Source organism: Cervus elaphus, chromosome 9, assembly GCF_910594005.1.
Source record: "Cervus elaphus chromosome 9, mCerEla1.1, whole genome shotgun sequence".
In the NCBI taxonomy this organism is placed as follows: Eukaryota; Metazoa; Chordata; class Mammalia; order Artiodactyla; family Cervidae; genus Cervus; species Cervus elaphus.
This window is the reverse complement of record NC_057823.1, coordinates 109,420,164-109,444,234: the sequence shown is the minus strand read 5'-3', so window position 1 is coordinate 109,444,234 and position 24,071 is coordinate 109,420,164. Positions and strand designations below refer to the sequence as shown.

The following is a 24,071-nucleotide window of genomic DNA, read 5'->3' as shown; positions in this document are numbered from 1 at the left end:
TGGAATGAGTCCAGGTCAGAAGCCAAGGCTTCCCCAAAGATGGCTGGGGCGTTCTTAAACCCTTGTGGGGGAGTCCAGATGAGCTGTTGTTTGGTGCTCCCCACTGGATCTTCCCATTCAAAGGCAAAGATGGGCTGTGATGCTAGGGCGAGGCGTACGCAGAAGAAGGCATCCTTGAGATCTAGGCAAGTGTAAACTTTAGTCCTCAGCGGGAGGAGGCTAAGTAAGGTATAGGGGTTTGGAACAGTGGAGTGTAAAGTCACAGTAGCCTGGTTGACTAGCCTGAGATCTCGTACAGACCTATAGTCCTGTCCTCCTTCCCTTTTGACTGGCAGGATTGGCGTATTCCAAGCCGACTGGCACTCTACTAGAATGCCTGCTTGTTTCAATCTATTGATGTGGGGCAATATGCCGGCCCAGGCCTCCATCCATAGCGGGTACTGGCGCTTTGTAACCGGGATGGTGCCTGGTTTGAGCTCTATTATCACTGGGGCGTGATGTTTAGCCACGGCCAGGTGAAGTTTCTGCAACAGCCACTGCTCCTCCACCAGCTTTCCCAGAGTTCGTAGAGCCGCCGTTTGGGCAGGGGGAGCAGGGGTTTTCTTCCGCCCAGACCTCAGGGAATAATTGAGTTAGCTCTCTCTCATGTTCTTCCGGCCCACCCGGTTCTTCCTTCGGAGGCTCACGCAACCTTCACTCATCTTGGAGATGAGAGAGAGGGCAAATAAGCCAAAGAGTCCATCCAGAAGGTGGGCCTCTCCTCAGGGGAGAAAGTCACTTGTGCTCCTAGTTTGGAGAGCAAGTCTCTTCCCAACAGGGGTACTGGGCACTCAGGAATGTAGAGGAATTCATGAATCCCTTGGTGCCCCCCACCTGACATTTTCTGGGCTGGCAAAACGATTTAATCATCTTCTCCTGATACCCCAGTTACAGCGGTAGTCTTTTTGGACAGTGGGGCCACAGGTTTTGTTGCTACCGACAGTTCTGCTCCTGTATCCACCATGAAGTCAATGTTTTGGTCCCCCACTTTTAAGGTTACCATGGGCTCTCGGGGACCTGATATCTCTGAGCCCCAGCAGCCCTAGTTAATTTCCAAGTCAGCAAGCCCCACAACTGAGGGAGCTTCCTCTTCCTTCCTTGCCTTAGGGCATTCATTCTTCCAGTGGCCAAAAGCTCGGGCACACTGGTTTGGCTGTAATGGGACCCAGGGCCTCTGCTGGGACTGGTTGAAGGACTGTCCTGTCCCTGGGGCAGATGAGGTTTTCCGGAGGGCCCGAGACAGACTTTCCCAGAGCAGCAGCTTGCACTGTAAGTCTCTTGTCTGTTCTCTTTCATTCCCTCCAGCTCTCTGGCAGAGTGCAGTCTCTGCTTAATTCCAGCGTCTCCCTCCCCTTCTTGTCAGTACTCACCGGGAGAGGTGGGTATAGCTTGGACGGTTCGGCTGGAGCCGGATCTTGGAAGTGTTGGCCAGAGGCTTCTGTCACCGGGCTCAAAGCCTGCCCAAACGGCGGCTCTATGAACTCTGGGAAAGCTGGTGGAGGAGCAGTGGCTGTTGCAGAAACTTCTCCTGGCCCTGGATCAGGCATTAAGGCGGCCTCAGGTCCTAGTGAAGCAGGCATGTCATTATCCAGCATGGGGGAGGGGTCAGGTTATCCCCGTCCAAATCCTGTAGAATTTCCTTTTTTATCATCAGTCAATTTTTGTGCCATTAATATTTTTCCCTTTCCCTTCTGGATACAGAACCTTGTCCAAGTAGGAGGGTCTCAAGCTAACCCTAGCCACGAGTCAATAGATGGATATTGATCCAGGTGTCCTGGCTCTCCTGTGACCACTGTATAGATTGCTTCCACTATTTTTGAGTTCATGGTGTTCTCTGGTGGCCATCCTGCTCCCATAGGGGTCCATTCGACCTCACAGAGTATGTAGAGGCAGTTAGGCTTCATCTTCACCCCATAGTCTCCTCCTAATCCTTTCTTTAAATTTTTCACTCCAATACAGTTGCCTTAGATTCACTTCCCCCCATCTTGCTTACCTTCTCAGGCCTTCTTGTACTTTTCCTTTTTGTTCTATCTATGAAGTTCTCAGTACCCTATGTACTTCTCATATTTCCACTCAGTGACACTTAAATTGCCATTCTGCCTCCTTCCTAATTGGGATGAGAAGAGCCTTACCTGCCACATCCCAGAGGGAGAAGGGGGATCAGCGTGTCTTCACCTGCCAGTCAGCATAGCTGAACCAGAACATCACATGGTCCAAGACTGTTTCTCCCTTAAAGTCCATTCTGCCTTGGTGGGCTTAATCAGGTGCGGATGAAAACACAGATGGGTTAAATATCCCATGTCCCAGGCCATCTCCGGAAAAGCCAATTCATACTCACTTCTGTTTCCCCCTCCTTCTAGCCTAACAATTCCGAGGGGGTCAAGAATTTCACAGCAGACAGGACACCTCCTGGGGGAGGGCAGAATACGAGCATACAAGGACCAGTTTCCTATCCTAAAAATCCCCTGGCGATCGCTTGGTAATGATTTTCCCCGAGACGGCGTGGACACACCTCCTAAATGACCATCACAAATTTCCTTCCTAAACCCTAGCACGCTCGTCAACTTGTGTACCAAGCAATCGCCGCCTGCCTATTCCAGGCTCCTGTGGGTCCCCGCTCCTTCTAGTCCCTCCCAGGGGGGCGATCAGGCCCCCTCTTCCACCCTGCCGGGTGGGTTCCTCCTCACCTGAGCGCTCAGTTCCCCTGCTGCTGTCCACTACCTGCTAACGTGAAAGGTCCGGCGTTGAAAAGCAGAATCCTTCCAGAGGGGCGAGGCGCCTTCCCCCCTCTAGGAGATTCAAGCTACAAAGCCTCGGGGTGGCCTCAAATGAGACCTGTCTCCTCAAAGTGAGGAGTTTCCCGGCCAACACACCAAATGTTATAGCCACGCTTTCCGGGAAACAGACTCACTCAGAAGGACAATGCAGATAGTGGAGTGCAGTTTATTACACCGGCGGGCCCAAGGCAGAGTCTCCTCTTAGCCAAGGACCCCGTCCAGCATTTGTGAAAATCTTTTATACCCCATGTGTACGTGTCCAAACCCACCACCCCAATCCCTTGATGCTTACAAAGGAAGGGTAAATACAATCACAATAGCCCCATCATTCACGTGTTATGTGTTCAAACAGTTAATAATCCATAAGCCCACAGTTACATTCCAACCAGTTAATAACCGATAAGCCTGTGTTTACATTCTGATAGATAGTGTCCAGAGGCAGGGGTGATTAGTGTCTGTTTTCTCTTAGGTGATGAGTAACCTGGATATGATCTTCAAGGTTCCCCTGTCCGGAGGGGGTCTTATCCTTCCATTGTTGTTCCCACAGGCACTAAGCAGAGAGTTCAGAGTCCACTGGAGAGGTGGCCGAGCCTGAGATGGAGTCCAGACCCTATGAATTCCTTCTTCATCGTCTCTGGCCCTGGATTGAATTCGTCTCCTCCTGAGGCCAAGAATTCCGGTGTCTTATTGTTCAGCAACAACCTTTCAACACTTTAACTCTTCAGTTGCTGATATTATAACCAAGATAAACTTGTCCCCATGGGTGTGGGAGATGAAGTGGATCCATTGTGATTGCTCCTGGTCAAATGACTCTCGCAATTTCGAATTATGTTCTATATCCACAATATTTATTTTTACATCCATCGAAGTCTACTTCTCAGATCTTTATGTACACCAAACAATAGATACCTGGTGAGTTCAGATTATATTAAACACTCTTTCCATAGCTTTTCCAATGTCAATTCAATCAGAACAGGGTGAAGCAGGGAGAAGTGCTGAAATTTTAAATGATCTCTAAGGACCCTAAAAAAAAAAATAAATAAAAATAAAAAATTACACAGAAATCCTAACCATTACTGGTCTATACAAAAGAATCACAATGTGTCTTTCTCATGAAACTGCAACAATTGACTAACTAGAGTTGCAACAAGTTGGAGTTATGCTTGATTTCAGTTGAAACAGTTTGGATGTGGGTTTTGAGGATATATAGGATGATACATACTTAAGGAGGTAACAAGTATGAATCCAAAAATTTATAAGGTATACTTTGTAAAAAAAAGATGAAACATTTAACTAGTTTTTACTCTCTTACCCTTCAAGACTTTGCCATCATCTACTGACCCCCTGTGGACTTGTTGGTTTATTGCGATCAGATTAAAACTAGTCACATGCATATTGCTTAGCTGTGTTCTCTTTGTTTGAAATTGTTTATGTTTCTTTCTCCTAGTATGCTCTTATAAATGCCACTATCTCTATCACTTATGTTGTCTATAAGGTGGTCTCCTTCATTGTCCACTGTGTAACCATCCTCCGTGTATACAGATATTTAGATGTCTATGTATATAGATATCTACATCTATATGTATCTATAATAGATTTTTAAATCTGTATATACATAGATAGTTATGTCTATATGTACATATACATTTATATGTCTATGTATATAGATATTTATATCTCTATGAACCTAGGTATTTATACATCTATGTACCTAGAATGCAAATGTCTATGCATATAGACATTTGCATATCTATGTACCTAGACATTTATATCTCTCTCTGGACATTTACATATCTATGTACCTAGATATTTACATTTATGTACACTTCTGTATATACAAATAGATGTCTTACCAGTATAACAGGGCCTGTAGAAAAGGGAATGCTCCTACAAAAAGACCTGACTTGGCAACTGAACAACAACAAAATAGAAAATACACTAGGTTCACCTGCCACCAACAACACATGGTATATCAATGTTACTACAATATGAAATAAAGGTTACTTTAAAAAAATAAAGCTTAGGGGGACTTCCCTGCAGTCCAGTGGTGAAGATTCTGTGCTTCAGATGCAGGGGGCAAGGGTTCGACACTTGGTCGGGGAAGTAAACATTCCACATGCCACATGGACCTGCCAGTAAATTTAAAAAATTATTAAAATAAATAAATAAGAATGTTCAGAAAGAACACACAAGCTTTTCGGTGTTTCTTCAGGTACATTCCATATTGAATTCCAGTCTTGAGTTAAAACTTGAAAGTTTTCACTTTCAAGGTAATCACAACTGAGCATGAAAAAGTCCTGACACCTTGTGGCCATTCCTTGCAATAGCAACCTTAAAACTTATGCTTATGAGAACATTTGATGCAAAGATGGGCTCAGTAAAGGACATCAATGGTATGGACCTAACAGAAGCAGAAGATATTAAGAAGGGGTGGCAAGAAAACACAGAAGAACTGTACAAAAAAGATCTTCATGAACCAGATAATCATGATGGTGTGATCACTCATCTAGAGCCAGACATCCTGGAATGTGAAGTCAGGTGGGCCTTAGGAGACATCACTGCAAACAAAGCTAGTAGAGGTGATGGAATTCCAGTTGAGCTATTTCAGATCCTAAAAGATGATGCTGTGAAAGTGCTGCACTCAATATGCCAGCAAATTTGGAAAACTCAGCAGTGGCCACAGGACTGGAAAAGGTCAGTTTTCATTCCAATCCCAAAGAAAGGCAATGCCAAAGATTGCTCAAACTACTGCACAATTGCACTCATCTCATACACTAGCAAAATAATGCTCAAAATTCTCCAAGCCAGGCTTGAGCAACACGCGAACTGTGAACTTCCAGATCTTCAAGCTGGTTTTAGAAAAGGCAGAGAAACCAGAGATCAAATTGCCAACATCCACTGGATCATCGAAAAAGCAAGAGAGTTCCAGAAAAAATATCTATTTCTGCTTTATTGACTATGCCAAAGCCTTTGACTATGTGGGTCACAATAAACTGTGGAAAATTCCCAAAAGATGGGAATACCAGACCACCTGACCTGCCTCTTGAGAAATCTGTATGCAGGTCAAGAAGCAACAGTCAGAACCAGACATGGAACAACAGACTGGTTCCAAATCGGGAAAGGAGCATATCAAATCTATATATTGTCACCCTGCTTATCTAAATTCTATGCAGAGTACATCATGAGAAAAGATGTAGCACATGGATGAAGCACAAGATAGATTCAAGATTGCCGGGAGAAATATCAGCAATGCAGATGGCACAACCCTTATGGCAGAAACTGAAGAAGAACTAAAGAGCCTCCTGATGAAAGTGAAAGACGAGAGTGAAAATGTTGGCTTAAAGCTCAACATTCAGAAAACTAAGATCATGGCATCTGGTCCCATCACTTCATGGCAAATAGATGGGGAAACAGTGGCTGACTCTATTTCGGGGGGCTCCAAAATCACTGCAGATGGTGACTGCAGCCATGAAATTAAAAGACACTTACTCCTTGGAAGAAAAGTTATTGCCAACCTAGACAGTATAGTAAAAATCAGAGATGTTACTTTGCTAACAAAGGTCTGCCTAGACAAGGCTATGGTTTTTCCAGTGGTCATGTATGGATGGGAGAGTTGGGCTATAAAGAAAACTGAGTGCTGAAGAATGGATGCTTTTGAACTGTGGTATTGGAGAAGACTCGAGAGTCCCTTGGACTGCAAGGGGATCCAACCAGTCCATTCGAAACGAGATCAGACTTGAGAGTTCATTGGAAAGACTAATGTTGAAGCTGAAACTCCAGTGTTTTGGCCACCTGATGTGAGGAGCTGACTCATTTCAAAGGACCCTGATGCTGAGAAAGATTAGGACAGGAGGAGAAGGGGACGACAGAGGATGAGATGGATGGATGGCATCACTGACTCAATGGACAGGAGTTTTGGTAAACTCTGGGAATTACTAAGAGACAGGGAGGCTTGGCATGCTACAGTCCATGGGGCTGCAATGAGTCAGACATGACTGAGTGACTGAATTGAGCTGATAAGGGGAAAGAATATGAAGAAAAATAGGTATCTATATCTATATCAAAAATAGATATCTATATGTATACCAGACCAGCTGGAATGTAAGGGATGCTGATGATGACTGGTTCTGACTCTCAAGACTTCAATCGACTAAAGCTTGCAGTCTCCCACAGCCCAAGACCCTTAATGAACATGCCTGTAGAGTTAAGTGTTAGTCATTCACTCATGTCTGATTCTTTGCAACCCCATGGACCACCAGCCTCCTCTGTCCATCGGATTCTCCAGGCAAGAATACTAGAGTGGACTGCCCCACACTCCTATTGGGATCTTCCTCATATAGAGGTTGAACCCGGGTTTTCTGCTATGCAGAGATTGTTTACCATCTGAGTCACCACAGAAGCCGGAACATGCCTGTACTCATAGATTAAAGTTTACCCAACTTTGTGGTTTACAAAGACCCTGCTCTGGAAAGCTCCATGGTGTTCTCCATAGTTCTGCAAGTAATACACGTTTCCTTCCCATGAGCCTTGGCTGAGTTATACATTCTGGCTCTACAACCACTAAGAGGTAAATTCATTTTTCTGGTAACATTTCTCCATCCAGACTCCCAACCACCACTTGATACTAATTCTACACCCAGTCACTTTGCTTCCAATACATGGAAATCACATTATTTTTCTGTGAGCAAAGCTACCTAAGGGCCAGGAACAGTGTCCCCATTTTACCTTGTGCAGCCAGTAGGTGTCAGGCAAACTCAGCTCAGTGGATCCACAGTCCTCCAGATCGATGCCTCGGCTTACAGAAAACACTGGCAAGGCTTTGAGGTTTTACTTATACCTCATTTCTGAAGGCTTTTCATACCTACATTAAATATACAAATGGCTCATCAGTGCCACTTCCACTTTCAGGTTAAAAATCCTCCAAATTTTTCTAACATCCTTATTCCATGCGTTGTGTTTAAATCTTTGACCACACGGTGTTTATCTTGTCTCTCATCAGAATGTAGCTAATTACACCATTTTCCCTTGAATAATGCAGTACTCACCACAGAAGAGATCTTGCCAAAACTGGATTTCATAAGGTAGGGCACAGGTGGGCCTAGGATACACTCCGGGAGCACGGTTACAGTCTGGTGGAGCCGATATACCAGTTGAGGGCACTGGAAAGAAACATTCAGCCTGAGGACAACCCGCCCACTTGAGGATCCAGGCCTAAGAGGCCATGCGTGAAAACAAAGAAACCAGCCAAACTGCGCCTGCGCGCTGGAGGCTTGACAGACACGCCCACAGAGCAGCCAATCCCCGAGTGGTGGGGCGGGGCCTCCATCACGCTCCCCACCCTCCGGGCGCCTATTGGCCAGACTGCCTCAGTCACAACGCCGATTGGTCGCTTGTGCCTGACAGGGTACAGGCAGGCTGGTGGCTCTTCACTTCACCTCAGCGCGGAAGGACGGGACTTCGCTGAACCTCTAGCGCTCCTGGGGACAGGGTAGGCAGCGCGGCAGGACAGCAGGGAGGCTGTCGGGAACGCATCCTGCGCAGCCCTCATAAACCCTTAGCATGACGGCTTCAAATTTCGGAGGCCCGAAATCCCGTCAACTTTGAGTAACCTGAGTCCTAATCAGAAGGGGACTTGCGTCTCGTCAGCTTCAGGGATTACAAGTCCCTTCACCCACAGAAACACTGAATCCCCTAGTGCTGCGAACCTCAAATACCTAGATTAACCCCAGTTCCCCTCAGCCTGAGGCACCCTAAAAATAGCACCCGCAGAGACACCAAATTTCCTCAACCTCGGAGACCCTGAATCCCTCCGCCTGCGAGCTCTTAAAACTCTTCCTCCTCAAGACCCTAACTGTCCTGCCTGTCGGAGCCCTAAAGTCCCTTAATAAGAAACCCCCGATTTCCTCAGCCTCACAGATCCCAAGTTTTCTCACCCTGCGCATTCTACATCAGCCAAAAGATCCCCAGTCCCCTCTAGCCGAGCGACTTCTCCCTTAGACGTAGAACCTACGTTATGCCCAGATTTTTCTGAGTGTCCAGGAGGAGATCCTCAAAACCCTTCTTGGAGAAACATTCCCTCTGCTGTACTGGAACAGAGTCCTGATTTCAGCCTGACCCCAGTCCAGCAGTTAGGGGTTTCCGGGTCTCCTCAAGAATCCCTCCATCACCCACAGACACATCCCTCCCAGTGCCTTCCCTCAGAGGGGCTGAATTGTAGGGAATGAAAGAAACCAAATCTAGTTCACATTAGGCTGATCTGTCATATCTAGTCAGGATCCGTCCATCCCAGCAATACCCTCACCCTGACTTTCCCCTCACCTTCCTGCCCTGGACACTCCACCCAAGGCAGACAGACCAGGCTCTGGACACTGCTCTGGGCTATCTCAGCACCTTCTTCTTCCACAGGCACCTTGGCCTTGAGCACTCCAATGGCCATGAGGCCGAACAGGTCTCCAGAAGAGAGCACTGAGGGAGATGCCAGGAGAACAGAGTGGAAGCCCACGGTGAGAGGTGGAGGCGGCAAAGCTGGGCTCTAAGCCAGCTCTATAGGAAGGACACGGCGCTGGTCCCTGAAGCACCACAGACTGGTTGCTCAGGCAACTGAGTGAACCCCCCTGTGACTGTACACAGGTTGGGAATGCCTGATCCTGTCTGAGATGGTGGTGTGGAGCGGGACAAAACAGGACACTAGCTTCGTCAACTGCCCTGTGTCCAGGGAGAGTTAGGAAAATGCTCAGTGTTTGTTCAGTTAAGCAGGACACAGTCGGGAAGGAAAGCCTTCATCCCTGTCTCACACAGACCATCCAGTAGCTTCAGGCTACTCCCTGCACAAAAGGTGGAGGAGAAGGCCTAGCTCTAAGGTCTGACTTAGATTAGTAAATCACTGATGAAATCTATTATTTTCCTTAGGCCAAAGATGCTTTCAAAGACATCTCCGTATACTTCTCCAAGGAACAATGGGAAGAGATGGGAGAATGGGAAAAAATCCGATATAGGAATGTGAAAAGAAACTACGAAGCGCTGATTGCTATAGGTAACAGGAAGTGCTGGGTGCCTGTGAGCCTGGGAAACATGAAACAGGTCTTCACCCTCAGTGTTCACTTGGCCCGCTCTTAGGTGGCTTCATCTGCTCACAGTTCCCTTTTGTGTGGAGACTAACCAGGAGGAAATGTTTACCGGTTTTGCACCAAAGGGAGGTTGACCCTGCAGTGCAGAGCTCACCTCTTGCCTTGTTCTAGATTCCCCCAGCCCATCCCACTGATTCCCTGACTTTGTGACTCTTTCCATTGTTTCTATGCTTTGTTTCTCCTTCTTAGGACAAATATTTTGCTTTATTCCAGGTTTCAGAGCCACTCGACCGGATTTCATGCATCACCGCAGGCAGGTCATCAAGCCCCAGGTAGATGACCCTGAGGATTCTGATGAAGAATGGACACCAAGGCAGCAAGGTGAGAGGCTAGGAGGATGTGGAGGTGTCTTCCTGAAACCAGCCTGGGCTTAGGTCTCAACTACATCTCAACCATTAGCAAAGAAAACATAATTTGCAACATTCCAAAGTGGCTTTGGCTGAATATTGACATTAGCCTGAATGAAGATGAATGTATAGGTTTTCCAGTGTAATTCTCAAAAGTTTTATGGTTAAAATTTATCATTCTTTTTAAAAAGAATTATTTTTGCTAAACATTCTTAGTGAAAGGCAGTTAAAGAAACCTTAGAAATAAATTCATGAAACAGATTTAATACTAATCTCATTGGTTATTCGTTTAAATCTCTTCAAAGAGGAAATGATTAACATATTATGTCAAGATACATTATTTATGTATGTATATAAAACAAAACCTGTGATCTTCTTACCCTAAGGTTAAACTAATTCTTTATTTTGATTCTGGGAAAGGGTTGGAGAGAACTATTTATTCTCCATGATCTTTCCCACATTTCACTGACCAGAGATGGCATCAGGTAAATAAAATGAAGTACACTTATTATAAAATAGAAGTGAGCGCTCACTTCCTCTTCTGCTGCTCAAACAGTTTAGGATAGTTAATCTGCCTAGACTGGAGAAAACAATTTAGATAGTTCTATGATTCTCCATCTATGGATTGCTGATCTCCCAGATTTTTAAAAATTATTTATTTAGTTTTGGCTGCACTGGGTCTTTGTTGCTGTGCACAGGCTTTCTCTGGTTGCGGTGAGTGTCTTCTCATTGCAGAGCATGTGCAGGCTCTGTAGTTTGTGACACACAGGCTTAGCTGCCCCGAAGAAAGTGGAATCTTCCTGGACCAGCCATCAAACCTGTGTCCTCTGCATTGGCAGGAAGATTCTCATCCACTGTGCACCAAGGAAGAACCTCTGTTCCCTTAATTTATTAAAACTTGTAAAAGGGACATGAAAACAAATATTGGGTTGTCTGCAAAGGTTTTGGCATAAGGAGAGATTCTTCATAGGGAATACATACGCCTCGGATCACCATACGCCTCGGTTCACCATACACTTGCACGTCTTTATTTACCTTTTTAACAATTTCTGAGTGTATGGCACACTGTTGCTAATTATGTACACGTTAGTGTTAGTGGCCATAGTGCTAATCGCTCAGTCATGTCTGACTCTGCGTACCCATAGACTGTAGCCCACCAGGCTCCTCTGTCCGTGGGATTCTCTAGGCAAGAATCCTGGAGTAGGTTGCCATCTCCTGCTCCAGGTGATCTTCCCAACCCAGGGATTGAGCCTGCATCTGTTGCATCTCCTGCATTGCAGGTGGATTTTTTTACCGCTAAGCCACCGGGGATATATATACACAATGCTGTACACAAATCTGTAGAAATGTTACATCTTGCTTGACTGAAGCCCTATCCCACTGAGTAACAATTCTCCAATCCTTCCTCCTCACAGCCCTTGGCAACCACGATTATATTTTCTGTTTCCATGGATTTGATTAATTTAGATACCTCATAGAAGTGGAATCGGGCAATATTTGTCTTTTTTGATTGGTTCATTTCACTTAGTAAAATATCATCAAGGCCCATCCACGATGTAGCATGTGACAGAATTCTTTTTTAAGGCTTCAAAATATTCCGTTGTGTGCATGTGGATATAACAGCTGTAATATATATCTTATATATAATCTTTATCTTTTATCCACCAATGAACATTTAGATTGCTTACACATCTTGCCCATTGGGAATAATGCGGCAGTGACCATACATGTGCCCACTATTTAGTCAATAACTTGCTTTCAATTTTTTATGGAAATACACTTTTGAGTGGGACTGCTAGATCATACAGCAGTTCTAATTTTCTCTGGAAACTCCATACTGTTTTCTAGAAAGCTTGCAACATTTTACATTGCCAACAGTAGTGTATAAGGGTTCCAATTTCTCCATATCCTTACCAAGCTTGCTACTGTCTTCTTATACATATTGCCCATCACAGAAGGTTTCAGTTTGTATTTCCCTATTGATTAGTAATATTGAGCATCTTTTCATATGTTTGTTGGCCATTTGTGTATTTTCTCTGGAGAAAAGTCTATTCAATTCCTTCTCTCACTGTTATTCAGCTCAGACTGCCATAACAAAGCAGACTGCATTCTTTAAACCACAGAAATTTGTTTTCTTACAATGCTGGAGCATGGAAATTTGATATCAAGGTGCCATCATGGTCAATCAGGGTCTCTTCCTGGCTTATAGGGAGCCTTCATACTGGTGTATGCTTAGTAACCCCTTATCAGATGCATATTTTACAAATATTTTCTACCGTCCTATAGGAGGCCTTTTCAACTCTGTTCAGTGTCCTTTGCTGCACAGAGGTTTTAAGATTAAACTCATTTGTCTATTTTTACTTTGTTACTAATACTTGTGCACTTGGCACCATATCTAAGAAATCATTGCTGTTTCAATGTCCTGAAGTTTCACCCTTGTTTTCTTCTAAGAGTCTTATCAAGTCTTGCATTTAGGTCTTTAATCCATTCTGAATTGATTTTTCTTCAAGATGTAAGATGTTCATTATTTTGCATATGGTTATTTTGTTTCCCCAGCACCATTCATTACAGGGATTAAACTTTCCCCATTATCCTGACACCCTAGATGAAGATCATTAGACCATGTATCCAAGAGTTTATTTCTGGCTGTCTATACTGTTCCATTGATTGACATATCTGTCTTTATGCCAGCCAGCTTCCTCAGTGGCTCAGCAGGTGAAGAATCTGCCTTCAGTGCAGGAGACACAGGAGATGTGGGTTCACTCCATGGGTTAAGAAGATCCCCTGGAGAAGGAAATGGCAACCCTGTCCAGTGTTCTTGCCTGAGAAATCCCCTGGACTGAGAAGCCTGGTGGGCTACAGTCCAAAAGGTCACAAAAAGTTAAGAAGACTCAGCGACTAAGGATACATTTTTTGCCAAATCTACACTCTTTTGGTTCCTGTACCTTTGTAGTATATTCGGAAATCAGAGGCTTCCAGCTTTGCTGTTCTTTCTAAGATTGCCTTGCCTATTTGGGGTGCTCTGAGATTCCGTGTTAACTGTTGGATGGATTTTCTATATCTGAAAAAAATTCCATTGGGATTTTAACAGGAATTGCATTGAATCTTTAAATTGCTTTGGGTAGCATGAACAGCTTAATAATATTAAGCCTCCAAATCCATAAATATGAGACACCTATCTATTTATTTATGTCAGATTCCTTTCAGCAATATTTTGTAGTTTTCAACATATAAGTCTTTCATCTCCTTAAGTTTACTCCTAATTGCTTCATTCTTTTCAATGCTATTATAAATAAGATTATTTGTCCAGTGGCTGACTCCACACTCCCAATGTAGAGAACATGGGTTCAGTCCCTAGTCAGGGAATTAGATCCCACATGCCGCAACAAAGACCTGGCACAAACAAATAAATAAAAATAAATATATTGTTTTTTAATTTATCTGTTCAAGATAGCTTTAAAAAAATAAAAAAATAAATAGGATTGTTTTCTTACTTTCCTTTCTGGAATGGTCATTCTTCATGCACGGAAAGATATTTGAATGTTGATTTTGTACCGTGCAACTTTCTGTGCAGGATTTTTGTGTTTGTGGATTTAAAGATCTTTCTGCACATAAAACCATGCCCCTGTGAACAGACATAATTTTACTTCTTTCTTTCCAAATGGAAGGCTTTTGTTTCCATTTCTAACCTAAAGCCCTGACTAGGAGTTCTAGTATCATGGTGAACAGAAATGTTGATAACGGGCATCCTTGCGTTTTTTTCTTGATCATAGAAGTTTTCAGCTTTTCACTGATGACTAGGATGTTAGAGGTAGACTTTCAATATATGACATTTATTACATTGCAGTAACTTCCTCGTATTTCTACATTGATGAGTACTTTTGTCATGAAAGGCTACTAAATTTATTAGATACTTTATGAACATCAGATGAGGCACAGATGAAGTTTCATAATTTTTTTTTATTTTTAAGATAATTATGTAATGCCCCCAGTGGAATCATGGGAGTTGATGATACAGAAATCATCTTCCATTCCTCCTTTGGTAATCACTGTCTTTGTCACTCTCTGGCTCAGAATTATGTCTCCTTAGTTAGAATACCCAGAGTTTGGAAGCATTTCCCAACCAAAACACTGATTCTCACCATTTTTTAGGTAAACCTTCTTCTTTGGACTTCAGAGTGGAGCACAGTAAACACCAGAAGGTGAGTATTTCCCAAATCCTGTTGCCAAAATGTCCTCCTCATGGATCCAGTCACAGGGGAAAATAGGAGAAAATACAGAGATCCTGGAGACGGCTGCCTTCCTGCCCTGGATCTTTAGCACACTGTCTGATACCATCACCACCTTTACAGTTAGTAAGAACAACAGCAGTAGTAGGCGGTTCTGTTGTTACACTATTTTCATAATATTTCAGACTTTAAGCATTTTATGTGAATAAACTTACTTAAACCTTAAATCAATCCTACAGTACCTATAAGTAGGTATATAGCTATCACCATTATAGATCCAGAAAATGAGGTAAAAAACCTTTGATTATATGTCTGAGATCACAGTATCACTGGTAGTGCAATCTAAACCAATGCACGTTCTCTAAACCCCTTACAAACTGATTAAAACTTCCATAGTTCTATGAAGCTTATTCATACATCTTTATATCATTCATCTGAGAGATGTTTTCAACCTCAGTTCTTTTGTGCTGTGCTAGGGAAGGATATGCTAAGACATCTGACTAAGGGAAGCTTAAGGACATGTTGGGCAGTTTGTAGAGTGGACAGTCCAAGATGAAGAAGGAGACAGGATCCCTACCTCAGAGCCTCCCATTCCAATAAGAGGAAGCAACTCACAACCCTGAGAAGCCTCAGGTTGATGACTGAAAAGCAACAAATAAGAAAACAACAGAAGGACTTCACATAGATTACCCACTTTTGAGTAGAAACTCATCATCTGGGCATCATTTCAAATGCTCCTTCTTGCAGGAGGAGAAACAGCTCCTCCTCTGAGCTCTAATAGGCAACTCTCCTGTTTGGAATCATGTGTTTAGCCTGCCCCTGTGTTGTGAGCTTTGAGAGCCTAGCCCACACCCATTCATTCTCAGAAGTCCCGGCCCAGCTCAAAGCCCCTGAGGGCCCCTGAATGTTTTGAGAATGAGTGACTCCACATTTAAGCATTCATCTAGGAGTAGAAAGGTCAAAGAATGCTGAAGATAGTATCTGTGAGCTAGACTTCAAATATAGATGCAGTTTAGGGAATAAATTGATACCAGGGATGTACGCTCACGTTCTTACTGTATTAGATAGCTCACACAACAATTTGTTGAAGGTTATTAAATTTCATGTCCACTATAATATTAAGAATTAGCCTGAATACCAATTCATGGATCAGGAAACTGAGGAGAATCAGCTAGTCATACAGCCTTGTTCAAGGAGAACTGATGTGACCAGCTACTTTAATTCCAAACATTGTCTCTAGAACATGGCAACCTGCAACTTTCATCTCATTTTCTTTATTGTCTAAATGTGTTTCTGCCGATCGTCTTTTCTCTTCTTAATCTCACTGCTTTGTCACCTTATTTTCCAGATGTGTTTTTCCCCTCTGTAATTGTCCATACTTCCTCATCCATCAAAGGGCCACTAATTAATACAACCCCTCCGGATCTCTCTACGAGCACTTACCCTCTTCTTTCCCTGACCTCCAGCTATTCTCCCTGCCTTGCTCTCATTTTTATGCAGAAAGTTGCAGGGGAAGAAGCTTAAGATATGAATTCTAGTTTTGATTCACTATCCACATAGGTCCTTTTGTTACATTCCAGTGTTCAGGCCTCCCCGCCCCCCCCCCCCGCCCCCAAATCAGGTATTTCCAAGAATTGTCAAAGTATTAACTAAAGTCATGCATGTCAAAACAGTTCATAAAGTCCTAAAGAACTAAAGAACTGCATGTTGTCTCTTACTTACATGGAAGAGAATGTCCAGGGCACCATTAAGTAAGGAATCTAGTTTGAAGGAATTGCCCGGAGTAGCAAAATTGCTGAAAACAAGTGGCTCCAAGCAGGCTCAGAAACCAGTGCCCCATCACAGAAAAGCAAGGACCCCTGGACAGCACCCCAGACAAAAAGGCGGTAAGAGAAATTTGAGGATTTCCTCTAATTACTTCCTCTAATCCCTGTAGAAAAGCTAATAAGTGTGACCTAGGTGTGTGGCATGGTCTTTGGGTAGGCGGGGGTTTAAGCTGGATGGATCTGAGTCATGATGTTAGCATTGGGGCCTTGGGAAAATCTATACATTTTCTGAGGTCCTGATTGCTATCTGGAAAGTGAAGATAAGGATACATAACTCATACAGTGCTTGAAAGCCTTACATTAAATGCAAAAGTCTGACACCTACAAGTAGTTCGATAAACCCAGCTGTGATGATGGGGACCATGCTTTGTTAGTGTTTATGCCCAGACCTCTGCTCAATGCCTTACATGTCATGTGCCCTTAACATATATTTTCTGAGTAGATGTGTCGATGAACTATTTCCTAAGTAGGAAGGTTGGGAAGTTAAACCTACTAACAGGAAGTGCAGGATGCTATCACTGAACTGGGCATCTGTGGTCAGTGGAGCCTCAGTCTCCTGAACCTGTAGTTAAAGGGAAATTAAAAAAAGTATAGAGAATGGACTTCTTGGTGGTGAAGTGATTAAGACTCCATGCTTCCACTGCAGGAGGTGTGGGTTCCATTCCTATTCAGGGAACTAAGATCCCACAAGGCATGCAGCGTGGAGAAGAAATAAATAATGTATCATTAAAACATAAAATTACAAAAGTAAAAGTTTGAAAAATACATGTAAGAAAGTTTTAACAAAGTGTATAGATGGACAGGTAGGAGATCTCACACTTTCTGATAAAACAGGGACTAATTCCCCAGACCCCACCAGCCTTGCTTAGCTTCTGTTCTCCATCTTAGAACTCAGAAGAAAAGAAACTGGAGTGAAGAGGTACAGTTTACGAGAAAGAAAGGGCCACATATACCAAGAGGTCAGCGAGCCCCAGGATGACGACTACCTCTGTGAGTGACCCCGGTGGCCCACTCACGGAGAAGGGGCTACAGGGCCTTGGTCCACTAACCTCACCCCACCATTTGGTCCCCTGGCCATCCCCTTCCTCTATGACTTCGGGTGCAGGGTCGAGGCCAAATGCCATGAATGCCCCAGTTCCTTCTGAAGGGCGTTACGACCAGCAACATCACTATACCTCTTCTCATCCCTGTTCTCACCTCCAGATTGTGAAGAGTGTCAGAACTTCTTCATCGACAGCTGTGCTGCCCATGGGCCCCCAACCTTTGTAAAGGACTGTGCAGTGGAAAAGGGGCATGCCAACCGCTCAGCCCTCACTCTGCCCCCTGGGTTAAGCATCAGACTGTCGGGCATCCCTGCCGCTGGACTTGGAGTGTGGAACGAACCGTCCGATCTGCCGCTGGGCCTCCACTTTGGCCCCTATGAGGGCCAGATCACAGACGATGAAGAGGCCGCCAACAGTGGATACGCCTGGCAGGTGAGAAGCACCCGTTTCCCTGTCCTCTGGCCTCTAATCACTTGTACGTGGTCGGGGGTACTTCATGTCTACATGCAAGGACGCAGATGGTGATAACATGGTCGGCAATGACACAGTCAGCCCTGTGTACTGTGTGCCCTGGGCGTGAACACAGGACTTCCATCTAAAGGTCAGAGGAGAGCTGGGAGCACAGTGTACACTCAGGACCTCTATCTAAACGTCAGAGGAGAGGTGGGAGCACAGTGTACACACACACAGGACCTCTATCTAAAGTTCAGAGGAGAGGTGGGACCACAGTGAACAGACACTCAGGACCTCTATCTAAAGGTCAGAGGAGAGGTGGGACCACAGTGAACAGACACTCAGGACCTCTATCTAAAGGTCAGAGGAGAGGTGGGAACACAGTGTACAGACACTCAGGACCTCTATCTAAAGGTCAGAGGAGAGGTGGGACCACAGTGTACAGACACAAAGGACTTCCACCCAAAGGTCAGAGGAGAGGTAGGATCACAGTGTACAGACACACAGAAGTGACTCCTCCCTTGTGGAGCCCTTGCCTTCAATGAACCAAGAGCCTCAGACTTGGAATGATGAGTAAGGGGTTTACCGTGGGGTCCGACTGGCAGGTGAATCCATGCAGGCTGAAAAGCACCAATGACTACACAGGGAAATAGCTCTTCTATATCTTCCTACCAAGAAAAAATAAAAGAAAGAGGAAAGCTTGTAACTCTTTCTCTGACTCTCAGATCACCAAAGGGAGGAACTGCTATGAGTATGTGGATGGAAAGGACACGTCTTGGGCCAACTGGATGAGGTGAGTGCAGTGAGTCTGCAGTGTGTAGACATTGAGACTCCCTCCATTCCACGCCCCTTTCCTTCTCAACCCGGCTCCCTCAACAGCTTTCACATCTTCTTTCCTCTTTTCCCTCCATATCATGCTCTTTCATTTCAAAAGACACTAGAAAGAAGGAAATAAAAATATGGCATGTGCCGTCAAGATACAAGTCTATATGCTGAACAAAACTCCTGGACTTGAAAACAACTTGAGGAGCCTAGATTCACCAGGGACACTTTAACTCACTTAATGGACACTTACCACGCACTTTATGGTTCAGATAGACAGTGAACTTCGTTACTGAAGCAGATCACACAACCCATGTCCTTTTGGAGAACATACTGCAAACAGATATTAGCCAATTGATTTCAGGAACAGTAACGTAATTTTTTTCTCTTTGAGTAACTGCACAGCGCCAGGATAACCTATATACAGGAGACCTTGACTCTATGTGGGCAACAACCTCTTCAGGCCTGGTTCCAGTGAGAAGTGGGCCCTGAGGCCTCAGAAGGATTGTAGGGCAGGATGGCCCTAGGCGGGGCCATTCTCTGAGGGCCTCCCTTTCATCAGGACAGGCAGACAGTGAACAAACTATTACTGTTCCCTGTCTCAAGCTATATCAAAGCTCTCTCCATGTTTCCGTGGGAGGGGGTGAGCAAGTGAATAGGACCCTGGATACACGTGGGGAGATGGGAGAAAGCCTCGGGAGAGAAGGCAGGCTGGGGTGAGTGCTGAGGGCTGCGTGTTAGCCAAGGAGCACCAAGTCCTGTGGATGAAAGAGAACTTAATTCAGAGTTTAGAGGAGCTGGAGGTCACCAGCCTCACGGACAGTCCAGGTGGAGATGAGTCTTAAACTGGGCTCCGGAAAATGGCTAATTAGGTAAGAAGAGAAAAGCATGGAAATTCACATGGCCTGGTCGAAGGTGTGAACAGAAGGTCCACATGAGGGGCGGCCTCAGAGGCGGAAGGCAAGGAGCTGGGCGTGGTCGCAGAGTGGAGGGCACTCATCACCTGAGATTTCTTTCCCTTTCCCGGCCTCGCCCCCAGGTATGTGAACTGTGCCCGGGACGACGAGGAGCAGAACCTGGTGGCCTTCCAGTATCACGGGCAGATCTTCTACCGAACCTGCCAGGTGGTCAGGCCGGGCTGTGAGCTGCTGGTCTGGTACGGGGACGAGTATAGTCAGGACCTTGGCATCAAGCGGGACAGCCGGGGGAAGAGTGAGCTCGCGACCGGGAGAGGTGAGTGTCAGCCCTCTTCCAGCACCCGACCCCATCCTGGGAGCCTCCGTGGTCCGATTTCGAAGCAGAGGACAGTCCAGTCCAAAGTCAGTAGAGTTGCAATTAAAATGCCTCAGAATTTAATCTTGTCATATGATTGTTAGGAAAAATTTTTTATGGTAAAAATGCTAGTTCTAATTTTTAATATTTCATGCAAAAAAATATGTAACATCACCTTCTGCTGAAAGGCTTAGAAGCAAAAAGCAAGTTTTCTAGCACCTACCAGATCTCTGCCCTTTACCTCTTTCTTCCTTATTCCCTCCCATTTCTTTTTTTTTTTTCACTAAAATATAGACATTTTATTTTAAAATATTTATAGGACAAAGATATTTAAAGAGTCACACTAGGAAATTTATGAATGACATCTGCCAATTTAAAGAAAGTAAATGGAATTCCTTAGTCATTAGTATTTTTTACATTTATTTATTTATTTCATTTATTTTTATTAGTTGGAGGCTAATTAATTTACAATGTTGTAGTGGTTTTTGTCATACATTGACATGAATCAGCCATGGATTTACATGTATTCCCCATCCCGATCCCCCCTCCCACCTCACTCTCTACCCGTTCTCTCTGGGTCTTCCTAGTGCACCCGGCCCAAGCACTTGTCTCATGTATCCAGCCTGGGCTGGTGATCTGTTTCACCCTAGATAATATACATGTTTCGATGCTGTTCTCTTGAAACATCCCACCCTCGCCTTCTCCCACAGAGTCCAAAAGTCTGTTCTGTATATCTGTGTCTCTTTTTCTGTTTTGCATATAGGGTTATCATTACCACCTTTCTAAATTCCATATATATGTGTTAGTATGCTGTAATGGTCTTCATCTTTCTGGCTTACTTTACTCTGTATAATGAGCTCCAGTTTCATCCATCTCATTAGAACTGATTCAAATGAATTCATTTCAATGGGTGAGTAACATTTCATGGTGGATATATACCACAGCTTCCTTATCCATTCGTCTGCTGATGGGCATCTAGGTTGCTTCCATGTCCTGGCTATTATAAACAGTGCTGCGATGAACATCGGGGTGCACACAAGTGCAGTGATGTGCATTCAGTTACTGTTCCAGTCTGTTGTCATGTGAGTTCATGCTCTGTGCCAGACAGGGCTCCACGCACCGAAACAGACAGAACCACTGCCCTGGGGCAGCAGGGGCTTCACACCAGACAGGGGCTGGTGCTCTGAGGGAAACAGCGCAGGGAACGTGCCTCGGCTCAGCGTGAGCAGAGGGTGGGGTGTGGTGCAGGACGGTGCGGCAGGGTCTGTGCAGAGATAACGCCTGCGGGAAAGGATTCCAGGCAGGGGAGCAGCCAGTGCCTCAGACCCAGGGCCGGGAGGAGAGGCCATGCCAGGGGTCACGGGAGGAAGCACAGAGGGAGAGGAAGGAGGCTGGATGGGACACGGAAGCCTCAGGGCCTGTGTTCACGTGCAGGCCCCAGGGGTCCTCCTGGGTGACACAGAACAACCGCAAGTCTTTCAGCTGCAAGCAGCATGTTCTCTGTGCTAAGATGATGCTTTGGTTCATTTTTGGGAAGAGACAGCAGCGGGGAGTCCCCTCAGAGGTCAGTTCATTGCCAGACATGAGGGGAGAGTGGGCTGGCCGAAGATGCTTGGGAGTGAAGGTGTAAAGAATCTTGCTGGACAGGTATTTTTAAATAGGGCTTCCTAGTGCATGTTAAATGGACTAAGCCTGAATGAAATAAATGAGGTATGAGTACTGGTGAGGCTGGAGAAAGGATATGCCTTTATTTTATGATTTATGGGAAACTGAGAGAAGAGCAATTTGTGAAACAGTCTGGGCAGCAGGAGCCAGAGACCTGTAGTCAGTGGGACCTGGGCCGCTCGGTCTCATCCAGTCTCAAACCCACTTCCTGCAGAGATCGGCACAAAGGCTGCTCTTTGAATAAGGAGCCACAAAGTCAGGTTTACCCACACCTGCTCTAACCACCCCCTGTGCTGCCTCCCATATGCAGAGAGCTCCAGGCCAGGCGCCCCTAACTTAATAGACCCTTTCCCCTCACAGGGAGCCTCTCAGGAGATTCCACCTAAGTCATCAAGTCTTATCCCTCAGTAGGGTAAATACCTGTGGCCACTGTGACATGACATTTCAGATACTTACAGGCAGGGAAAGTCCCTACAGATCCACCTCTATCAGGAGAGATGCTGCCTCTGATGCTGCTGGAAGGTCCCCTATCTGGGTGATATGTAGAAAAGGCCCTTGACACCAGCTTCCTGGATTTCTGTAGATGTAGAGAATAAGAGTGGAATGGAAAAGTGGACTGTAAAGAGACACTTGATGGGAGACAAATCGTGCACTGTCAGCACTTAGATAATTAGTGAGGCAGGCCTGACCGAGGCAAACCAGCTACCTGACCAAAAGCTTCCTCTTTCAGCAGAACCGAAGCCCAAGATCCACCCATGTGCCTTCTGCTCTCTGGCCTTCTCCAGTCAGAAATTCCTCAGCCAACACACCCAACGCAGTCACCCCACTCAGACTCTCCTGAGACCATCTGAAAGAGACCTCCTCCAACCAGAGGATCCCTGCCCAAGCAATCAAAATCAGCAATATTCAGATCCACACAGCCCGAGCGACAAACCTGAGGGTCAGGAGGTCAAGGAGAGGCCCCAACAATTGCTGAAAAGCGTAAGGTTGAAGAGGATTTCCAGGGCCTCTTCCTACTCAACCGGAGGACAAATGGGGGGATCTGGGGTGCATGAGAGAATGAAAGACGAGCCCAGCACACGCCAGAAACTGAATCCAGAGGACACAGGCACATTGCTCACAGGGACAGGGGTCTCGGGGAATATGAGGGTCACGTACGGAGAGTGTGGGCAAGGCTCCAAGGACAGGTCAAGTCTCATCACACACGAGAGTACACACACAGGGGAGAAGCCCTATGTTTGCGGGGAGTGTGGGTGAAGCTTCAGTAAGAACTTCAACCTCATCACACACCAGAGGTCACACACAGGGGAGAAGCCCTATGTTTGCGGGGAGTGTGGGTGAAGCTTCAGTAAGAACTTCAACCTCATCACACACCAGAGGACACACACAGGGGAGAAGCCCTATGTTTGCGGGGAGTGTGGGCGAAGCTTCAGTCAGAAGTCCCATCTCATCTCACACCAGAGGACACACACAGGGGAGAAGCCCTATGTTTGCGGGGAGTGTGGGCGAAGCTTCAGTCAGAAGTCCCATCTCATCTCACACCAGAGGACACACACAGGGGAGAAGCCCTATGTTTGCGGGGAGTGTGGGAGAAGCTTCAGTCAGAAGTCCCATCTCATCTCACACCAGAGGACACACACAGGGGAGAAGCCCTATGTTTGTGGGGAGTGTGGGCGAAGCTTCCATCGGAAGTCAGCACTCATCACCCACCAGAGGACACACACAGGGGAGAAGCCCTATGTTTGCGGGGAGTGTGGGAGAAGCTTCAGTCAGAAGGCTCATCTCATCTCACACCAGAGGACACACACAGGGGAGAAGCCCTATGTTTGCGGGGAGTGTGGGCGAAGCTTCCATCGGAAGTCAGCACTCATCACACACCAGAGGACACACACAGGGGAGAAGCCCTATGTTTGCGGGGAGTGTGGGTGAAGCTTCCATCGGAAGTCAGCACTCATCACCCACCAGAGGACACACACAGGGGAGAAGCCCTATGTTTGCGGGGAGTGTGGGCGAAGCTTCAGTCAAAAGTCCGTCCTCATCACCCACCAGAGGACGCACACAGTGGAGAAGCCCTATGTTTGCATGGAGTGTGGGCGAAGTTTCTGTCAGAAGGCCCATCTCATAACACACCAGAGGACACACACAGGGGAGAAGCCCTATGTTTGTGGGGAGTGTGGGCGAACCTTCAGTCGGAAGTCCGTCCTCATCAGACACCAGAGGACACACACAGAGGAGAAGCCCTATGTTTGCAGGGAGTGTGAGTGAGTCATGACCAACAAACCACACCTTAGCCACAGGAGGATTACTGCAGCCACCCCATGCCTCAGCTCTCAGGGGGCCTCAGAGGAGGCCTATGACCCGTTACTGTCACCAAGAGTATGAGGAGAGACTTCCCAGGTGGGCCAGGGGTCAAGACTCCAATTCAGAGACCCACGTTCAATACCTGATTGGGGAACTAGCTCCCACACGCT

At 45.7% G+C, this 24,071-nt stretch overlaps 1 pseudogene; it reads left to right on the top strand.

The window, feature by feature from the left end:
- Window positions 1-9,250: 9,250 nt before the first annotated feature.
- Window positions 9,251-24,071, top strand: part of LOC122700694 — a 65,805-nt pseudogene continuing 50,984 nt past the window's right edge.